The 18,744-nt window shown below is 38.5% G+C and overlaps 1 long non-coding RNA gene across 1 annotated transcript in view; it reads right to left on the reverse strand.

The window, feature by feature from the left end:
- Positions 1–5,961: 5,961 nt before the first annotated feature.
- The window catches only part of LOC141553241 (uncharacterized), a 36,191-nt gene continuing 23,408 nt past the window's right edge, over positions 5,962–18,744 (reverse strand). Inside the window, exon 4 of the long non-coding RNA XR_012485340.1 lies at positions 5,962–7,095. This is a non-coding gene — a long non-coding RNA (uncharacterized LOC141553241). The remainder of the gene's footprint in view (positions 7,096–18,744) is intronic.

Below are 18,744 nucleotides of genomic sequence, written 5' to 3' on the forward strand. Positions count from 1 at the left end.
AATATGGGTAATGTGTTAATTTTGCTAAATTGTACTCAATTGTAATGTTTCTATAGGAGAGTTCTAATAAAACAACACTGGGAATGACAACAATGTTTAAAAAAATTTTTTAAAAAAGAAACTGGAGATTGATGAAAGGGAAACTGCTTGTATGACAGGGATAGCTGTCTTTGAGAGGGGAGGGAGAAAATGAGACAGACAAGGGAGAGAGGAGAGAGTCCACCATCCCTGGAGTGTAGGAAAGAGACACAGAGGACAGAATGGACCTGCTCAGACCTCTCCCTTCCCCCATGCCAGGGTTTAGAAGATAGCTGATTTGTACATGGAGTTGCTAGTGCTATTTACCTTGCTTCATGCTTTGCTTACATATTTTATTGGATTTATGGGCTTCAAGTACATCCAGCCTTAGTGTGATTATCAGGTAGGGCTCATGAGTTGTGAATTTTAGTAGCTGATTACTCAAGCAGCATCAAACTTGGGAAAAAAACAAATGTTCTCAGAACTGCAGAGGGCCCACACTATATTTATTTAATATTTCAAAAAATTTTAGAACTCTGCCAATTGTCTCCTAACCATTTAAAAAAAACTTAGAATACTTACTAAATATAGATTTAGAAAAAAAATTCTGGTCATTGGTCTCCGCTGTACTGCTGAGCATGCTCACTAATAATAATTCATATTTATGCTTTTCTTACTATAATTTTATGAGGTTAGATATGTAAATATTAACACCCCTATGATACACATGGCCAGGCTAAGGTTCTGAGAGGTTAAATGATTTTCCTATGATCATTTAGCTAATAAGGAAGGTAGGGTGAATGGAACCCAGTTCTCCAATCTCCAGATTTAGTGCTCTAACCATTATGATATAAGTTGACAAACTTAACTAGGACAGCACTAACTTAACTTTATCCAGCAATATTCAACATATGTGGGTGATACTGATATTTAAAGCAATGGTTCTCAAAATGTGGTTGTAGATCACCAAAGGGTCCCCAGGACTTCAGGGGGTTTGTGATATCAAAATTATATTCATAATAATAACGACATTACTTGTCTATTAAAATGTACCTCCCCTTTCCAAATATATATACATATATATATATATATATATGCATATATATATATATATATATATGAGGCTGGACTTTCTTCATATACTTCACCCAGAACAATACATAGAAACAGATTGAATGCAAAAGCAGATATGAGAATCCAATCTTCTTCTATTAAGCCAGATATTAATTTTTTATTTTTAATTTGCATATTTACAAAAATATGAAAAAAAGTATTGCCAATTTTTTTTGTTTTGTAAAATATATTTTTTCATGAGAATGTATTATTTATGGCATTGTATCATGGACTTATCTTAATGAATGAAATAATTTTTTTAAATTATCCATTTTAATTCCTAATATCTAATACAATTCCTAATATATAACTATGAGTACATGTAACCTAATATATAATAATTATCAATACATATAACCTACATAAATAAAAGCTATTTGGGAATCTCCATAATTTTTAAGCATGCAAAAGGATGCTAAGACCAAAAAAATTTTGAGAATTGTAGCTTTGAAGAGAGCTCATTTCCATTCATTTCAAGTTAGGCCATGTAGAGCAGGAATTCTTCTCCCTCTGGTTTCACTGCTGGAGTGCCCTCAGTCTATCAATGATCTATATGACATCTAGTATCAAGGCTTCAGGAATGAGTTCAGAGCATGTCCATCTGAGTCATCCTCCCGACAGTCCTAGGAGGTGCCTTCTGCACTGGCTTTCAGCTCTGGTCAGTCCCAGGCTCAGACTCAGACTCAGGTAAGGTCTTGCCTTTACCTGCCCTGTTGGGCAGGGGAAAGACACCAACACTTAGAGAAAGTTCAGAGAAAAATGGCCTCTCCCAAGTATTGAAGGAAGAGGGAGACAGGGTCCTGGTGACTACCTTTTTAAAGATTCACCAAGTTTTTAGCTCCTTCTATTCAGTGACCAATAAAGGGATCACTTCACCTTCCTACAAACAACTAAGCACTATGGTCAGCAAATCTATTAAGCTCCTGCTTGGTGTGAGGCAGTGTGCTAAGGGCCAAGGTTACACAGAAACATAAAAACAGTCCTGCTCTCAAGAAGAGTATATTCTGATGGAAGAGATAGTACATCCATATCCAGGTGTTTACAAGCTACTCACTGAGCAGATGAGAATAATCTGAAAGGAGGAGAACAAACAACCTGAGGAACTGGAAAAGAGGGTCATGGACAGGGAACCTCTCCACATTCCCCCGGGAGCCCCAGTTGCATACAGAAGAAACGGGGGTCCGGGACAAATAAGAGGACTTGCCCACAATTAACAGCAAAAATAGGGACATGAACAGGATGATCTCTACTCTTAAAAACCTTTTCAGCCTAGCTGCTAGGCAGATGGATGAGACTAATATCCATGAAACAATAAGAGAAAAATACAAAGCGATAAGTAATGGGTCCAGAGAAGAGAAAGACAATTGTGGGTTGGGGATAAATTCCCTGCTTTTTCAGCATTAGCTTTTTAGCAAGCAGCCCAGCAGTGATGTATTGATGGAGGTAATGGAGCAAACAGTGTCTTGAAACCTAGAAAATGTTCAGTTCAAAGCTCTGAGGATTGAGAAAAAATTTCTCTGGCCTGGTTAAATGCAGAAAATGAACAGCAGAACAAAATGTTAAAATTCACTTAATTATATCACTTAAAGTATGCCATGTTTTTCATGTAATTATGCCACTCAGAACTGCCAGACTGTTCTCCCTAAAACATTGCTTTCATCATTCACTCCCCTCTTCAAGACTCCACAATGGATGCTCTAATAAAAGGGTTTATTTCTTGGGAACTTTGGACATTGGTTTGTGAACTGATTTTTTTTTCTGGGCAAAGTGCATAGCTATAATATTATCTTTTATAATAACATTTTCCCCTTTTCCCCTTAGGAGGAGAAAAAGTTATTACTTAATGATCATGCAAGAATGTGCCAGGTCATAAAAACATCCTGACAGCCATCAGGAGGCTTCCTAAATGGCTAAGAGAGAAGTGGACTTTTGAAAGCTACAAATCAGAGCCATCCAATATAACTAGTTACCATTGGTTCCGAGTTAGATGCCATTCGCTTTGGAGGACCCTGAGATGACAGGCAGGCACTGTGGGATGGGATCCATGTCATGTCATTTCATCGGTGCAAAGAATTCTCAGAAAAGAAACTTTCTTTACCAAATGCAGATCACAAAGTGCTCTCTGATAGTCTTAGAAAACTATTTGGGGTACTTGATGGCTAAGTCATTTGCCCAGGGTCACACAGCCAATGTGCATTAGAAGCAGGATTTGAATCCATGGATTTTTTGTTGTTGTTGTTATTTTTTGTTTTGTTTTGTTTGTTTTTTAAATTCATAAGCTTTAGCTTAAGTGAGCCATGAGGACTTATCTGTTATAAAAGCACTGGGTAGATTGTGAAGCACTACATAAATGTATGCTATTATTATTGCCACTTTATCAAGCAATTGAAAAGACAAGGAAGATGGTTAGTCTGATTAAAATATGGAATTTTCCCTTAGAAAGGTCAATCTGCCCCAGGACTAAGGAAGTACTTTCAGCCTGAAAAGGTGATTCCAAACCTGAAAATACAGGAACTAAAAGTCTTTATTGACACAGCCCTACAGTTTGTCCTTTCCAAACAATATTTATGAGGCAATAAAGTCCCTTAAATGACTATTCTGGAACCACACAGTCTCCTTGAATGGCTTACGAGAAGACACTGCTAATATACAGATCTGTGGAGAATTCAGAGTGGTTAGCTTAAATAACAGGACTCTGGGGACCTTGGATGGCACTTTCACTTCTACTTTGAATTCTCAGTTGTTGTTTTTTTTTCCTGGGATGTGGTGGAATGTAAAGGTGTCCTGGATACTTTGATCACCTGCAAAAGAGTTACTGTAGAGACATGGGTCAAGTCCCACTATATCCTAAATGTTGATAACCTGGGTCATGGAAGGTGCTTTTCTATCTTCTGAGCCTCAGCCCCAAATTGAGATTTATTAAGGTCAAGTTTGTCCCAGCACTATTTTATCCTTTTCAGCATCCTACTTCTCCCTGGCCCCTACTGCTTAGACCATGCCCCCTATATGTCCTATTTATTCTTTTTTTTTTTTTTTTTTTCCTGAGGCTGGGGTTAAGTGACTTGCCAGGGTCACACAGCTAGGAAGTGTTAAGTGTCTGAGACCAGATTTGAAGTCAGGTCCTCCTGAATTCAGGGCTGGTGCTCTATCGACTGTGCCACCTAGCTGCCCCCTGTCCTATTCATTCTTTCTTCTTTTTTCTTTTCAACACACAATTCTCTGAAGTGGTATAACCTGCTCCTTCATTCTAAACTTCAGTGTTACATTTTTTAAAATTGTTTTTTGGGAGGTGGTAAGGAAAAGGGAGGAACTGCGAAAGGAGAGAGGGTGATGGGAAGAAGACTTGATCTCTGATTTTCATTGTTATGAGGAAATTCCTTCTAAAGATTCAGAATAATAGCTGCTCTATAAGAAGTGACTTGTCCAGGGTCACATAATCAATGTGTATCACAGATAGGACCTAACCCCCAGTCTTCCTGACTCAAAGAGCTCATTATCTCTTTGACTATCCCTCTTTTCATGGCCTAAATAAGTCACTTTAAGGAGAGCTACCTCTTGTCTCACACTCTTCCAGGTGTTTTTAAGTGAGTGTTCCTTGGGATTAAAAACAAAGAAAAAAAAAACATTTTATAGATAAGAAAACAGACCCTAAGAGATAACTGACTTTACCAAGTCTAAATAGCTAACTAGTGGCAAGAGTTAGAACTAGAAGCCGTCTCTCTCATAGGAACCTAAATTTAGAGTCAAAAAGGACTATCTCTAGAGACCATCCTTCATTTTAAGGATGAGGTTACCCAATGTAATAAGGTTTATTAAGTAGCAAAAGCCAGATTTAAATTCAAGCTTTCTGACCCCAAATCCAGTGTTCTTGTTCCTCTTTACCACATGGAATTATATAGAATGTCAGAATCCCCAAATGCCATAGACTTTATATAATCAAGATCTTTCCTTTTATAGGTGAGGAAAGTGAGGTGCAAGGAAGTTAAGACTCCCCAAGATCATGTAGCTAGTTAATGGCAGAACTGGGACTAGAGTTCTTGTCTCTGGACAACCAGTCCAGTTCTCTTTCTAAAATAAAGCACCAACTTCCAAAGGGATTACATGTATATAAACAGTGGGAAGACCGATTTGAGAAAGACTGATTGACTGTATCCAAATGGGCCATCTTTGGGAAGACTTTATAAAGGTGAGATTTTCTTTTTTTTTCTTTTTTCTTTTTATTTATTATACATTTTTTATGACAGTATATATGCATGAATAATTTTTTTATAACATTATCCCTTGTATTCACTTTTCCAAATTATCCCCCCCCTCCCTCTATTCCCTCCCCCTGATGACAGGCAATCCCATACATTTTACATGTTACAGTATAACCTAGATACAATATATGTGTGTAAATCCAATTTTCTTGTTGCACGTTAAGTATTAGCTTCCAAAGGTATAAGTAACCTGGGTAGATAGACAGTAGTGAGAACAATTTACATTCACTTCCCAGTGTTCCTTCTCTGGGTGTAGCTACCTCTGTCCATCATTGATCAACTGGAAGTGAGTTGGATCTTCTTTATGTTGAAGATATCCACTTCCATCAGAATACATCCTCATACAGTATTGTTGTTGAAGTGTACAGTGATCTTCTGGTTCTGTTCATTTCACTCAGCATCAGTTCATGTAAGTCTCTCCAAACTAAAGGTGAGATTTTCAAGTGGGATTTTGAAATAAAGATAGATGTGATTTAATTGAATGGAGAAATGATTTTAGAAGTGGAAAATGATGGCTATGTGGCTCTGAAAGAAAGATTTAGACTTTTTTTTTTTTTTTTTTTTTTTTTTTTTTTTAGGAAATAAGGTTCAAATTGGAGAGTTTGAACCAGTGTGAGATGGGAAATGGGGAATTTGCATGGAGTGGGAAAATGAACAAAAGCTTTGAAATTTGCTCTTTTGAAAATATATTGAATATATAAAATGCATAGCATTCAGAGAAACACTATATAGGGATCCAATGAAAATTGGGCTTGGTTAGTTTTTCATTTTCAAAGAAGACCAAGATGATATCACTATGTATAACTAGGGCCAATTAAACAAATGAAGGCTGTACAGGTACAGCACAAATAGTCCATGTGAACATTTGGGATGGATTCTCTAAATCTGTGCATTTCACGTTTCATTCAAGCTACTTCCATTCTGCTTTCTTCACAGAGCATTTGATATGCGTACACCATGTTGGATTGTCCTTTGCCAGCATCTACCACATCACAAGTTCCTCAGAGAAACATTATAGAGAGGTCCAATGAAAACTGGGATAGACTCCTGGGGTAGAAACCATCCTCTTCCAATCTGGCAGTCAAAACTTGACTCTGATTGGACAAATTAGCCCGGGACTGAACCCCACATCCCTTCCAAACACACTATGCTGAACCAGGACAGGATGGATAGTTCAGTTTGACTAAGAAGCAGCCGGAGAAGTTCCAAAAATCTGAATATGCAAAATGAAGTTCCTTGTGGGTCAGTGCCCACACTTTCAATGCCAACTCCTGTAACATTCAATGGACCATCCTAAGACCTGCTATCTGGAAGAGCGGACAAGGTTCACCTAAATATGACCAACAGCTTAAACTTGAAAATAATTCGTAGAGAGGGGAGGGCAGATGTGATGAATGGTAAACAGGCTCAGGAGAACACAAGTTCAAATCTGTCCTCAGAAACTCACTAGCTGTGTGAATCCGGGCAGATCACTTAGATTATTCTAGGAACTAAAAAATCAGTTCCTATAATAAAAAGGAAACTTTCCACAAAAGTAAGCACATTTTGGGCAGAAGCCCATCGCAGGTAGTTGTGGTAAAGGGAGAGAGAGTATTGAGTTGAAAAACTCAGAAAACCTGGAATTTAGGTTCTTGGCTTTACCACTAACATCCCATGAAGTTTAGAGCAGGTCATTCAAACACTGCAGAACTTGTAGTTTTTTCATCTGTTAAAAGGAGAAAGAAGGAAGGAAATGAGCATTTATTAAATGCCTTCTTTGTGCCAAGACTTTATAAATATTACTTCATTTTATCATCACAATAACCGTGGGAGGTAGGTATTTTTATTATCTCCATTTTACTGTTGAGGAAACTGAAGCAGACAGAGGTTAGGTATTTTGCCCATCTAATGTCTAAGGATGCATTTCAGTTCAGGTCTTCCAGGATCCAGGCCCAGTATTCTACCCCCTGCTCCACATAATGAGAATTATTTTGGGAAACATTTGAGATGATTTGAAAAGTATTGGTAAGAATTGGCATTTGGATAGCATTTTAAGATCTGCAAAATACTTTGTATTTGAGCCTGACAAAAAAAATCACTGGGGGAGATATTGCAACCTCCATTTTAAAGAGTAAGAAACGGAGTCTTAAGGATTTAACTTGCATTCCCATGCTCATAGGACTAGTACATCTCTCAGTCAGGATTTGAACCAAACACTTACTGCTCCAAGTTCCACACTTAATCCACTGTCCATGCTGATGTGCATCATATCATATATCTATAATATTATTATTGCTCTTTAAGAATTACAAGCAACCAAGGATTAATCAAGTGCCTACTACATGCCAGGACTTGCTAGGCCCAACACAATAAAAAGGCAAAAGTGAGTTGACCCCTGTCCTCAAGGAGCCTCCAGGCTGATAGATGGAATTCTGAATCTGGACTACATGAATGTGTTTTAAATGGTTTGGGTTTTTTGATAATTTATTTCAATATAATTAGTTTCCTTCATAATCCAGTGTATTTTATTTTTTATATCATCCCGAGAATAGCTTAACCAAAAAAGGTTAAGAACTGCTGTGCTAGAAAGCTTCAAAGTGCTTATAGACAAGTAAATACAGTGTATGTGCAAAATGAATACTCAAGGATTGGAAGAGGGAAAGTCCTCAGAATGAGGAGTCAGGAAAGGCCTCTTAGAAAGTCCAGAACAAGAGACAATCCTTCAAAGGAGGAAGAGGCTTTCCAAGAGGCAGAGCTAAGGAGGAAGACTTTGCAGGAAGGAGGGGAGAGGGAGGAGTAAACAGGGGAACAGGGAGGAAGCCACTGACTGGGCAGAGAGAAGGGGAGGGGAGTCTCGTACAAGTAGCTGGACAAGACAGGTTGCAGACTGGCAGTGAGGATTCTAAATGCTCAATAGAGAAATCTGTATTTGATTCTGAAGAGAACAGAGAGTCACTGAGTTTCTGGGCACAGGTGTGACAGGACCATAGGGCTGCTTTAAGAATATCACTTTTCAGCACCAGTCCTGAAGTCAGGAGAACCTGAGTTCAAATGTGACCTCAGACACTCAACACTTCCTAGCTGTGTGACCCTGGGCAAGTCACTTAACTTTTTGCCTCAGCAAAAAAAAAATAAAAAAAAAGAAAAAGAAAAAGAAAGAAAGAAAGAAAGAAAGAAAGAAAGAAAGAAAGAAAGAAAGAAAGAAAGAAAGAAAGAAAGAAAGAAAGAAAGAAAGAAAGAAAGAAAGAAAGAAAGAAAGAAAGAAAGAAAGAAAGAAAAAAGAATATCACTTTGTGGAGGGGAAAGATTGTATTCAGGTAGGTTAATTGGGAGGCTGTTATAATAATTCAGGAAAGAAGGCCTGTATTAAAGGTGCTTATGGTATGAATGGAGAGAAGGGAATACAAGTTCAAGAGCTTTTAAGGAATTATTAAAAAACAAACAAACAAAAAAAAAAAAACTTGGTAACTGATAGGATTTGGCAGGAGTAGAGAGAGAAAAGGGACACTGAGACCAAAAAGCTGGGCCACTGAGCCTTCAGGGAATGTGCTATGGGTGATTTGTTATGGATTAAGTGTTTATTATAGGAGTTTTAGTTTCTTCCTCTTCTTTTTGTGAAGGTGGAAGGAAAATAGGAGGAATAGAAATAAAAACTTGTTCATTTTTGATTCAAAAGCAGAAAGAATTGTAGCATGTAGGGAAAGGGGAAAAAAAAGGAAGAAAATTACCCAATATAGACATAATAAAGCTGGATCAATATTTGCAAAATTGAATTGAGTATCCCAGCACTGTACTAGATCCTGTCAAGGATAATGAATAAGAGAGTCACTGGCCTTCAGGAGATTACAGTGTAGCTGGGAAGACTGACTTATGTGGAACAATGAATCATAGAAGATTCGCTATAATTAAGTATGAAAATAAGTGGTACAGACAATCGGTGCTTTGGGAGATGCTTCTTGAATGATGGTTGAAATTTAAAAATATGACAAGAAGAGATACTGACTCAATAGACAAGCCTCCTGTTAGCTGAGGACCTCACTTCATACTTGGATAAAAAACAATGAGACCATTGGACCTGAGTTCCCTCTTCTTCCCTCTTGCATCACTTAGACATCTGTAGCTAGTATCTTCTCCCCATCTCTCATTAAGAGGTAGCCCTTCTCCTGGCCAGGGGAAACCCTTCTACACCCATTCTTAGTCCTATCCTTTTGCTCCTTTTCTAACACATTGCTTCCTCTATCAACACTACTTTCTTTAATCTTCATTTTGTCCCCTTCTCTGCCACGTTCAGACACAGGAATGTCTCCCTATCCTTAAAAAACAAACAAACAAACAAACAAACACAAAAACAACAACAACAACAAAAAAAACTTTCCCTTGATCCAATCATTCTAGCTAGCTATCTACATACATCTCTTTTTCTCTTCTCAGCTAAACTCTATGAGAAAGCATCTCTAATCATGTGCTCACTGCCTCTCCTTTCTCTCTTTTAGACTCTTTAATCTTCTTGCTGAACTCATCATCGACTGAAGCTGCTTTCTCCCAAAGTCACCAGAGGTCTCTTATTGCCCTCCTTGAGGGGAGGAATCATCCTTTTGCCTTTCCTGAATCCTCAGCATTTCCCATGCCTGGCACATGGTATACAATTATATATGTTTTCCAGTTCATGAATCACAAAACAGTTTGTCATTATGTAGATTTATGCTTGTGTCTATTTTACAAAATATAATTTCATACAGGAAAAATCTTCTGTCATTGAAGACTAACTGTTGTAAGCTGCTGTCTGGTATTGAGGATGACTGCTTTATCTCCCATGGAGGAGTTTCTTTTGTGTTTGAGTAAATGAATGAGTATGCAGGGAGAGTGCCCAGGTGAGCTGGAAATCTTTTTTTTTTTTTTCTGAGGCAATTGGGGTTCAGTGTCTGAGGTCAAATTTGAACTCAGGTCCTCCTGACTTCAGGGCTGGTGCTCTAGCCACTGTGATGAGCTAGAAATCTTAAGGAGGGCCCACAAGCAAAGAGAACTAATGGTAGGATGCTACCAGAATCAGTGACTGATGACAGATCAAGTGCCTGGAGAGAATTGGAGACAGCCCACTTAGAGCAGTGGCAGCTTGAGGGATATTCTCCCTTAGGTTGGAAAGAAATGCTGGCTGCAGACTCTCGGAAGGCACAGGTCCTCTCACCCCCGCACACCCCCTCCTCTTCTGTCAGCTGAGGTCCTCTCTTCATCCTTCACTCAAAGGCCTCCAACCACCCAAGGCAGATGTACTAAAAATGCCCAGTGCTTTATGTGCAAGGTTCCTGCTCAAGGAAACTGTTTGCTTCTCAGGCTTCTCTCTACTCCCTGGCCCTTCATGAGGAAAAATCCCAGCCTGCTGCCCTAGCAGCCTCCCTCGCCAACTCCCAAGCACAATCCAAAAAATTTCTGACTTAGTAATAATCAGCTAAAAGGCTTCCTCTTCTTCCCCCTCCCCATTCCCCTTCAGCATCTCTCTTTACTGCACACTTTACTGATTTTGAAAGATTGACTTACCTTGTTGATGGACCCAAATCATTTCTCTGTAATTTGCTGCTGACTAGTGCCATCTGCAAATTACCCTCCATCACTTCAGAGTAGTTTTATTTTCATCTTGTCTCAAAGGCTTTACTCAGAGGTTTCTGCAGCTTCCCCTCCACATTCAAATATGAAAATATAAATTCAGCTTCATTGTTGCTAGGCTAGAGAGGCTGGGTGTGGGGATCTGCTTTTGAGGGCCTGGGACAAAGAGTATCTAAAAGGAGAAGGGGGATGATGGTGACAATTCTATGACAAAGGATAAGGATAGGGAAGATTTTCTGAAGCCTTCTATTTAATTGCAATTTCATTCTCTTAAAAGGAAATGGAGGAACTGTGGGGGTGACTCATTACTCCATATCTCAACTTTTTGTTCAAACAGCTACTCAAATCCTTCAAGGCATCAAGCCTCAAGTAAGCAATTTGGGAAGGAGATGCGACCAGTATAGCAAAATGTTGTTCAAAGGATATAAGTAAATGAAATTTCAAGCTGAGAAACTTCAGGATCAATCTAAAGATAGGAAATTGTTATATTAGAACTATAGCTCTCTATATAGTTATAAATAAATAACATATAAATGGCTGTCAATCCCTAATCTCACTATGTTTTCTTTGATATTATATTCTCCATGACATAGGCCCTGTGGCAGGAGATATCAGCTGTAAAGATGGCTTAATTCAATTATTGAATAATAGAAATCATAGGGAAATCTGCAGATAACTGTCAAGATTCACTTAAGCTGACTTTTTACCTCAACCTTTTGCTGAAACTGTTAAGAAGCGATCCAAGTAATTCACATTTCCTTTCTTAGCCAGGGCTCTGGAAGACTTACTAAGGGAACAGCAAAATGGTGAGAGAACACAGGGTTTTGAGGAGACTAGAGCATCAGAGCCTTATTGGTGGTACCCAGGGCCATGACACACAGCTGATAAATGGAGCAATTGAGCTACCTCTGTCTCCTGGCCCTTCCACCTTCACTTCCTCTTCTTCCAACCTGTCAGTCAGGATAACATTCAGAGACAAGAGGAGCCTTATTAACCTTGGGCAATCTGGCAAAACCTATGGACCTCTTCTCAGAAGAATGTTTTTTAAATGAACAACATAAAATACATAGGATAACCGATTATATTGAAATATAGTTATACAATTTTTTCTCTTAAAGAAAATAAGCTCACAAACCCTGGCCCAAGAATGCCTTAGGGAAAGAGGTAGAACCTCTGAATAACTCTTTGGAAGATCACTAGTAAGGTGAATTACAGTGATGAGAACTAAAAATATAAGATATGGATGGGAGAGTTGTAATCAAGTTAGAAAGCCCTTGTTCTCTATTCAGTGACTATGTTGTAGAGTGAAAAGCTTTGGGACTCCTAAGATCATAGATTCAGAGCTGGAAGCAATCTTGGAAGTGATCTAATATAATCCCTTCATTTTATAGATAAGGAATTTGAAGTTCAGAGAATTTAACAGGTCTCACGAGTAGCCAGTGGCAGAGTTTTAGAGTTATTGATCTATTGTCCTCAGTTACATTGTAGCTATAACCCAAAACATTGCCAGACTTCAGAAGAACTTTGTAACTAAACCTCAAAGGAGTTAGTTTTTAAAAGATAGAACAGATGATTAAAAATGTGCCTTACGGTCTGTTGTATATGCCTTTGCCAGCTAGCAGGCCCAAATCCCTGCTATATAGCTGTTTTTTTTTTTCTGTTTTGTTTTGCTCTGAAAAGCATTGACCTATGACCAAATACCACTTGACATTGAAAGTCGCCCCATTAAGTTTGCTGACACAACTGAACCTTTCCAAATTGTCACTGAGGAGGAGCAGGCCTGCCAACGGAGCTCACCAAGTAAGTAATATACTTCATCATTATTTATTTTAGTGTCTGTGAATGCCAACTGCCAAGAACACTTATGAAAAGGATGCAGTGGCTCCTGATTAAATATGCATGAATATACATTCTCTTGATTGTGGAAATAATCAGCAGACTATCTAATGTAACAAGGCTTAACCACCAAAGAATTAATTAGAGAGGAATTGATTAAGGAGAAGAGGGAAAAATCTGTGATGATACAGGCTCCAGATTAAACTCGAGCATCCATTTTCACTTTTTTTCCAATTAAGATTCTAATTTAAATATTTCTCATTAATATTCCAGTATCCCTCTGCCTCCTAGGCCCATGGGCCACACTATGGTAACCAGAGAAAACTTTCAGGTTTTTGAATCAGAAGCTAGGAAAAGCATTCTTGTTACCTTGGGGGCTTGTGCCTTGGGGAAATTCTTTGAGGTCCTTTAATATTAAAGTGGTGCAGGGCAAAGCCCAAGGACCTCTTCTCAGGACAATGTCTGTTATCTACCTTCATAATTGAAGGAAATGTTAAATTTCAGTTAAAGGTTAGTGAAAATAAAAATGTAATTTTTTTCCACCCCAGTTCCCAGATCCCCTGAAATAAAGAGGTTCATGGTCCTTGGGTTAAGGACCCCTTCTCTAGATTGAGCTGCACATAAACCAGCAGGGACAGAACTATTATAATCCAGAGTTGACATAGAGATTTTCAAAGACATGGACTCCACTGCTCTCTTGGTAACATAATGATTCCTGCTAAAATATTCCTGGCTTGTAGCTTCCCCCACAGCCTTCCTCTTCCTCCCCCCACCTCCCAGTCATTTGAAGAATGTGAATAAAAAAATAAAAGGTTCCACTGCATCATTGATTTTCTCTCTTAGTTTTCCTCCATTATCAGCCCATTGGCTCCTGGCTCCCCCATCACCAATGGCTTATGTTTCCTAGGGGCAGTGGCCTTTTCTTACAGCTCCAACTGCTGCTGCTACTGCTCAGCTCTTCTTCCATCTGCCTCCTTTTTTTTTTTTTCCCTGTTCCATGCTCATTATGGTTGATTGCATCCTTTGTCTAGCCCAGGGGCAGGTAATTGATGGTAGAGTTGTAAGCACTAAGTGACTTCTGGGAACAGGACCCTCTCTCCACTATCGAGTTCTTTCCTTTCCCTTTTCTGTCCTTCTGTGTCTACCCCTTCCCTTTATTTGTTTATTTATTTATTCAATAAGCTTTTCACTAAATGAATTATTATATGTGCTTAGGTCTAAACCATATTCTGTGACAGAGACTTAGTGGTTATTTGAAGATTTCAAATGAATATCATGTTTTAAAATAAGAATTAATTTACTCAAAATTCAAAATGCATCCATTTTTAGGAGCCACAGTGGATACCACAATGACCAGAGGAGATAAAACTTGTCAGGAAAGGGTTGTACATTTTGACATCACTTCCAGCTCTTTGGAGACCTCCCTTATCTCCAGCCTGTGGTCTCAAGCCTAGAAACCCTAACAACATGTTAGAACAAAGAGAGGAGGAAGGATTTGCCTCTGAGCAACACTGCAGTGATTGGTGGTCCTTTCCTCTGTATAACTGAAGCAAAACTGGAGCTTGAGCTAAAGACAAATTGAGGAGGAAGAGGGAGCCTGATAAAGCAGATGGAATCCTTAAAAATGTTCCATTAAGATACTTTGGTATGAGACCCTAGCTTTTGGGATAAGAATTCACTATTTGACAAAAACTGCTGGGAAAACTGGAAACCAGTATGGCAGAAAGTAGACATAGACCTACACCTAACACCGTATACCAAGATAAGGTCAAAATGGGTTCATGACCTAGACATAAAGAATGGTATCATAAACAAATTAAAACAACAGGATAGTTTACCTCTCAGATCTATGGAGAAGAAAGGAATCTGTGACCAAAGAAGGAGAAATCATTATTGATCACAAAATAGATAACTTTGATTATATTAAGTTAAAAAGTTTTTGTACAAAAAGAAAAACTAATGCAAACAAGATTAGAAGAAAAGCAATAAACTGGGAAAACATTTTTACATTCAAAGGTTCTGATAAAGGCCTCTTTTCTATAAACATATATAGAGAATTGACTCTAATTTGTAATAAATCAAGCCATTCTTCAATTAATAAATGGTCGAAGGATATGAACAATTTTCAGATAAAGAAACTGAAACTATTTCCACTCATATGAAAGAGTGTTCCAAATCACTATTGATCAGAGAAATGCAAATTAAGAAACTCTGAGATACCACTACACACCTGTCAGATTGGCTAGGATGTTAGGAAAAGATAATGATGAAAGTTGGAGGGGATGTGGGAAAACTGGAATACTAATCCATTGTTGGTGGAACTGTGAATGGATCCAGCCATTCTGGAGAGCAGTTTGGAACTATGCTCAAAAAGTTATCAAACTGTGCAAACCCTTTGATCCAGCAGTGTTTCTACTGGGATTATATCCCAAAGAGATCTTAAAGGAGAGAAAAGGAACCACCCGTGCAAAAATGTTTGTGGCAGCCCTTTTTGTAATGGCCAGAAACTGGAAACTGAGTGGATGCTCATCAGATGGAGATTGGTTGAATAAACTGTGGTATATGAATGTTATGGAATATTATTGTTCTGTAAGAAATGACCAGCAGGATGATTTCAGAAAGGCCTGGAGAGACTTACATGATCTTTTGCTGAGTGAAATGAGCAGAACCAGAAGATCATTACACACAGCAACAACAAGACTATTCGATGATCAGTTCTGAGGGACATGGTTCTTCTCAACAATGAGATGATTCAAACCAGTTTCACTTGTTCAGTGATGATGAGAGCCATCTACACCCAGAGAGAGCTGTGGGAACTGAGGATGTACTACAATATAGCACTTTCACTCTTTGTTATTATTTGCTTGCATTTTTGTTTTCTTTCTCAGGTTTTTTTTTCTTTTTCTTTTTTCTTTTTGGTCCAATTTTTCTTGCACAGCAAGATAACTGTATAAATACGTATACATATATTGGATTTAACATGTATTTTAACATAGTTAACATGTATTAGATTACCTGACATCTAGGAGAGAGGGTCTTGGGAAGGAGGGGAAAACTTGGAACACAAGGTTTTGCAAGAGTCAATGTTGGAAAAATTACCCATGCACATGTTTTGTAAATAAAAAAACTTTAATAATAATACAAAAAAGATGATTTGGTATGGAGAATACCCTCTTCACAGAACCACAGAATCACAGAATTGGAAAGTTAGGGGGGCCTCAATGGCCATCTAGTCTAACCTATATAGCTAAGGAATCCTCACTATTCATCCTGGACACTTGATTATCTAGCCTCAGCTTCAAGCCTCCCAAGGAAGCCCTAGACTACTTCTTAGGGTTGCTGATTCCACTTTTGGAGCTTCCCATTGTTAGGAAGTTTTCTTTCCAATAAATCTAAAATTGTGTTTTTACTACTTCTACCCAATCCCCTCTGTTTCCTCTCTTTCCTAAGCTGCCATTTTCTATCAGACATCCCTAAGGCAAAACCTGGCAGAAATAATATATTTTCAAACAAGGTTTACAAAAAAATCTTTTCTAAGGTCAGATAGGATCCATGAAAATGAATGCCTATAGTATTAAGTATCCATTTACAACCATATAGGCTCTTCTCTCTGGGTTTGAAGGAGCTCTAGGGTCTTATGTGTAGATGACTGTCAAAATATTATGAAACTTAGGACTCTTCCCACCTCAAAATGCCTTCCCCCCCACAGGGTCATTGGGCCTGACATTTCACTGAGATTTATACCTTTTGAAATAAAGTATTACGCTCTTCCAAATTCCTTATTTAAAATGCAAAAGTAACTGAAGGAAGGGCAATGTATTAAGACCCAAATATCTTGTTGTGAATTAATTTACTAAATCTTTTCCCATCCAGACTAAAACAATAGACCACAGGCAGCAAAAAAAGATTAGAAAGGAATTCTAGGTTTTGTGGTGTATAGAAAAAGGAGAAGATGAAATTCTTGACTCAGGGAATTTATGGTCTGTTTTAAAGATGATTGATATATGAATAAATTTTGTAAAAGATCAAAGGAAAAAGGATTGAGGGGTCTGGGAAACATCACAGAACTTTAGCTGATTGTTTCTTGAAAGGTAGATAACATGGTTAGGAAGAGAAAAGAAGGGAGGCTACATGGGCCAGTGACAGGCAAAGGCATGAAGGTATAGCCAAAAGATAACGAGAAGTATAGCTTAACTGAAACACGGAGGTCTTTGTCAGGGAGAAGTGGGAAAATCAGCCCTGACAACCTGAACCCCACCCACCCGGGTGAGAGAGAACAGGAACCCATGATCTGCTGAGTCACTCAGGTGGTAGCTGCTTAGCAACTGAATATTTCATTGATGGAAAGTTGGATGTAGCCTTTGAGCTCTGGGATGGGGCTCTGATTTCATGGCAGAGTGAAACTAGATGGATAGGCTGATTGGTCTGGCTCAAATAATGCCAAAGAGCAGCAGGCCAGGTGCAGGAACACAGACAAGAGAGGGGGTGCGGGCTACTTGCCTACCCCAGCTAGTGTGCTGTACTAAATAAGATGGAGCTCTGGATAGAGAAGAGAAACCGCGACCTCATTTTTTGCTGTTTCCTTGGTCATGCCCCAATATCCCTGAAGGAATAAAGGATTCATTAATAAATCACTAGAGAGGTCCCTGGAGGATCAATTGCACAGTGCATCAAATCCATCAATTACAATGTCAGTTGATAAAAGCTCCATGTTGGAGACTGGGAAATGGGATTCTTTGTCCTCCTTCAGTGCTGACATTCTTAAATGTCTAAATTTGCAAGGGGAGCTGTCCCTTTCTGCTTCCATTCACAGAGAAAAAGCTATTGGGTATTGGTATTGGGAGAACTATTGTGAGATGACTGGAACAGCTGGAAACAAAGGAGGTTCAAGCATCATCTCTGCCTGGTCTGTGCACTCTCTAAGGTATAGTTCAAGGTGATCACAAAGTGCCTCCATCCTTTTTTTTTTTTTAAATTAAAGTTTTTTATTTACAAAACATATGCATGGGTAATTTTTCCAACATTGATCCTTACAAAACCTTGTCTTCCAATTTTCCCCTTTTCTCCCCACCCCCTCTCCTTGATGGCAAGTAATCCAATATATGTTAAACATGGTAAAATATATGTTAATCCAATATAACATATTTATACATTATCATGCTGCATAAAAAAAATCAGATCAAAAAGGAAAAAATGAGAAAGAAAATAAAATTTAAGCAAATAACAAAAGAAGTGAAAATGCTATATTGTGATCCACACTCAGCCCCACAGGCTTCTCTCTGGGTGTAGATGGCTCTCTCCATCACTGAACAATTGGAATGGGTTTGAATCATCTCATTGTTGAGAAAAGCCATGTCCATCAGAATCAATCATCATATAATCTTCTTGTTGCCATGTACAATTATCTCCAGTTCTGCTCATTTCACTCAGCATCAGTTCATGTAAGTCTCTCCAAGCCTTTCTGAAATCATCCTGTTGGTCATTTCTTACAGAACAATATTCCATAACATTCATATACCACAGCTTATTCAGCCATTCTCCAGTGAATCCACTCAGTTTCCAGTTCCCTACCATTATAAAAAAAGGGCTCCCGCAAACATTTTTGAAGTGCTTCCATTTTTGCAGGAGAAGAACAGCATTAGAGAGAAGGTCCCTAACCCTGAGTCAAGGAAGAAGCCATAAGGGAGTTCCAGGGCTGAGTAGCTTCTATTATCTGCATTATTATCTGGAAAAGCATGAGGTTGCCAATGTCCTTTGATGCCACATTGATGCTTGATAATTGAGTAAGCTGTCCTTCTGTGCCCAAACCTGACAGGCCTTTTGAGTTGTCTTCAGTAGTGTTGATAGGATATATACCAGGAGGCACCAGGACCAACTAGAACTGACTAGTCAAGGATTAAATTTTCGGTGTAAGCATTTATACCTTGGAAAGCAGCAA

The sequence above is a fragment of the Sminthopsis crassicaudata genome, chromosome 2, assembly GCF_048593235.1.
Source record: "Sminthopsis crassicaudata isolate SCR6 chromosome 2, ASM4859323v1, whole genome shotgun sequence".
In the NCBI taxonomy this organism is placed as follows: Eukaryota; Metazoa; Chordata; class Mammalia; order Dasyuromorphia; family Dasyuridae; genus Sminthopsis; species Sminthopsis crassicaudata.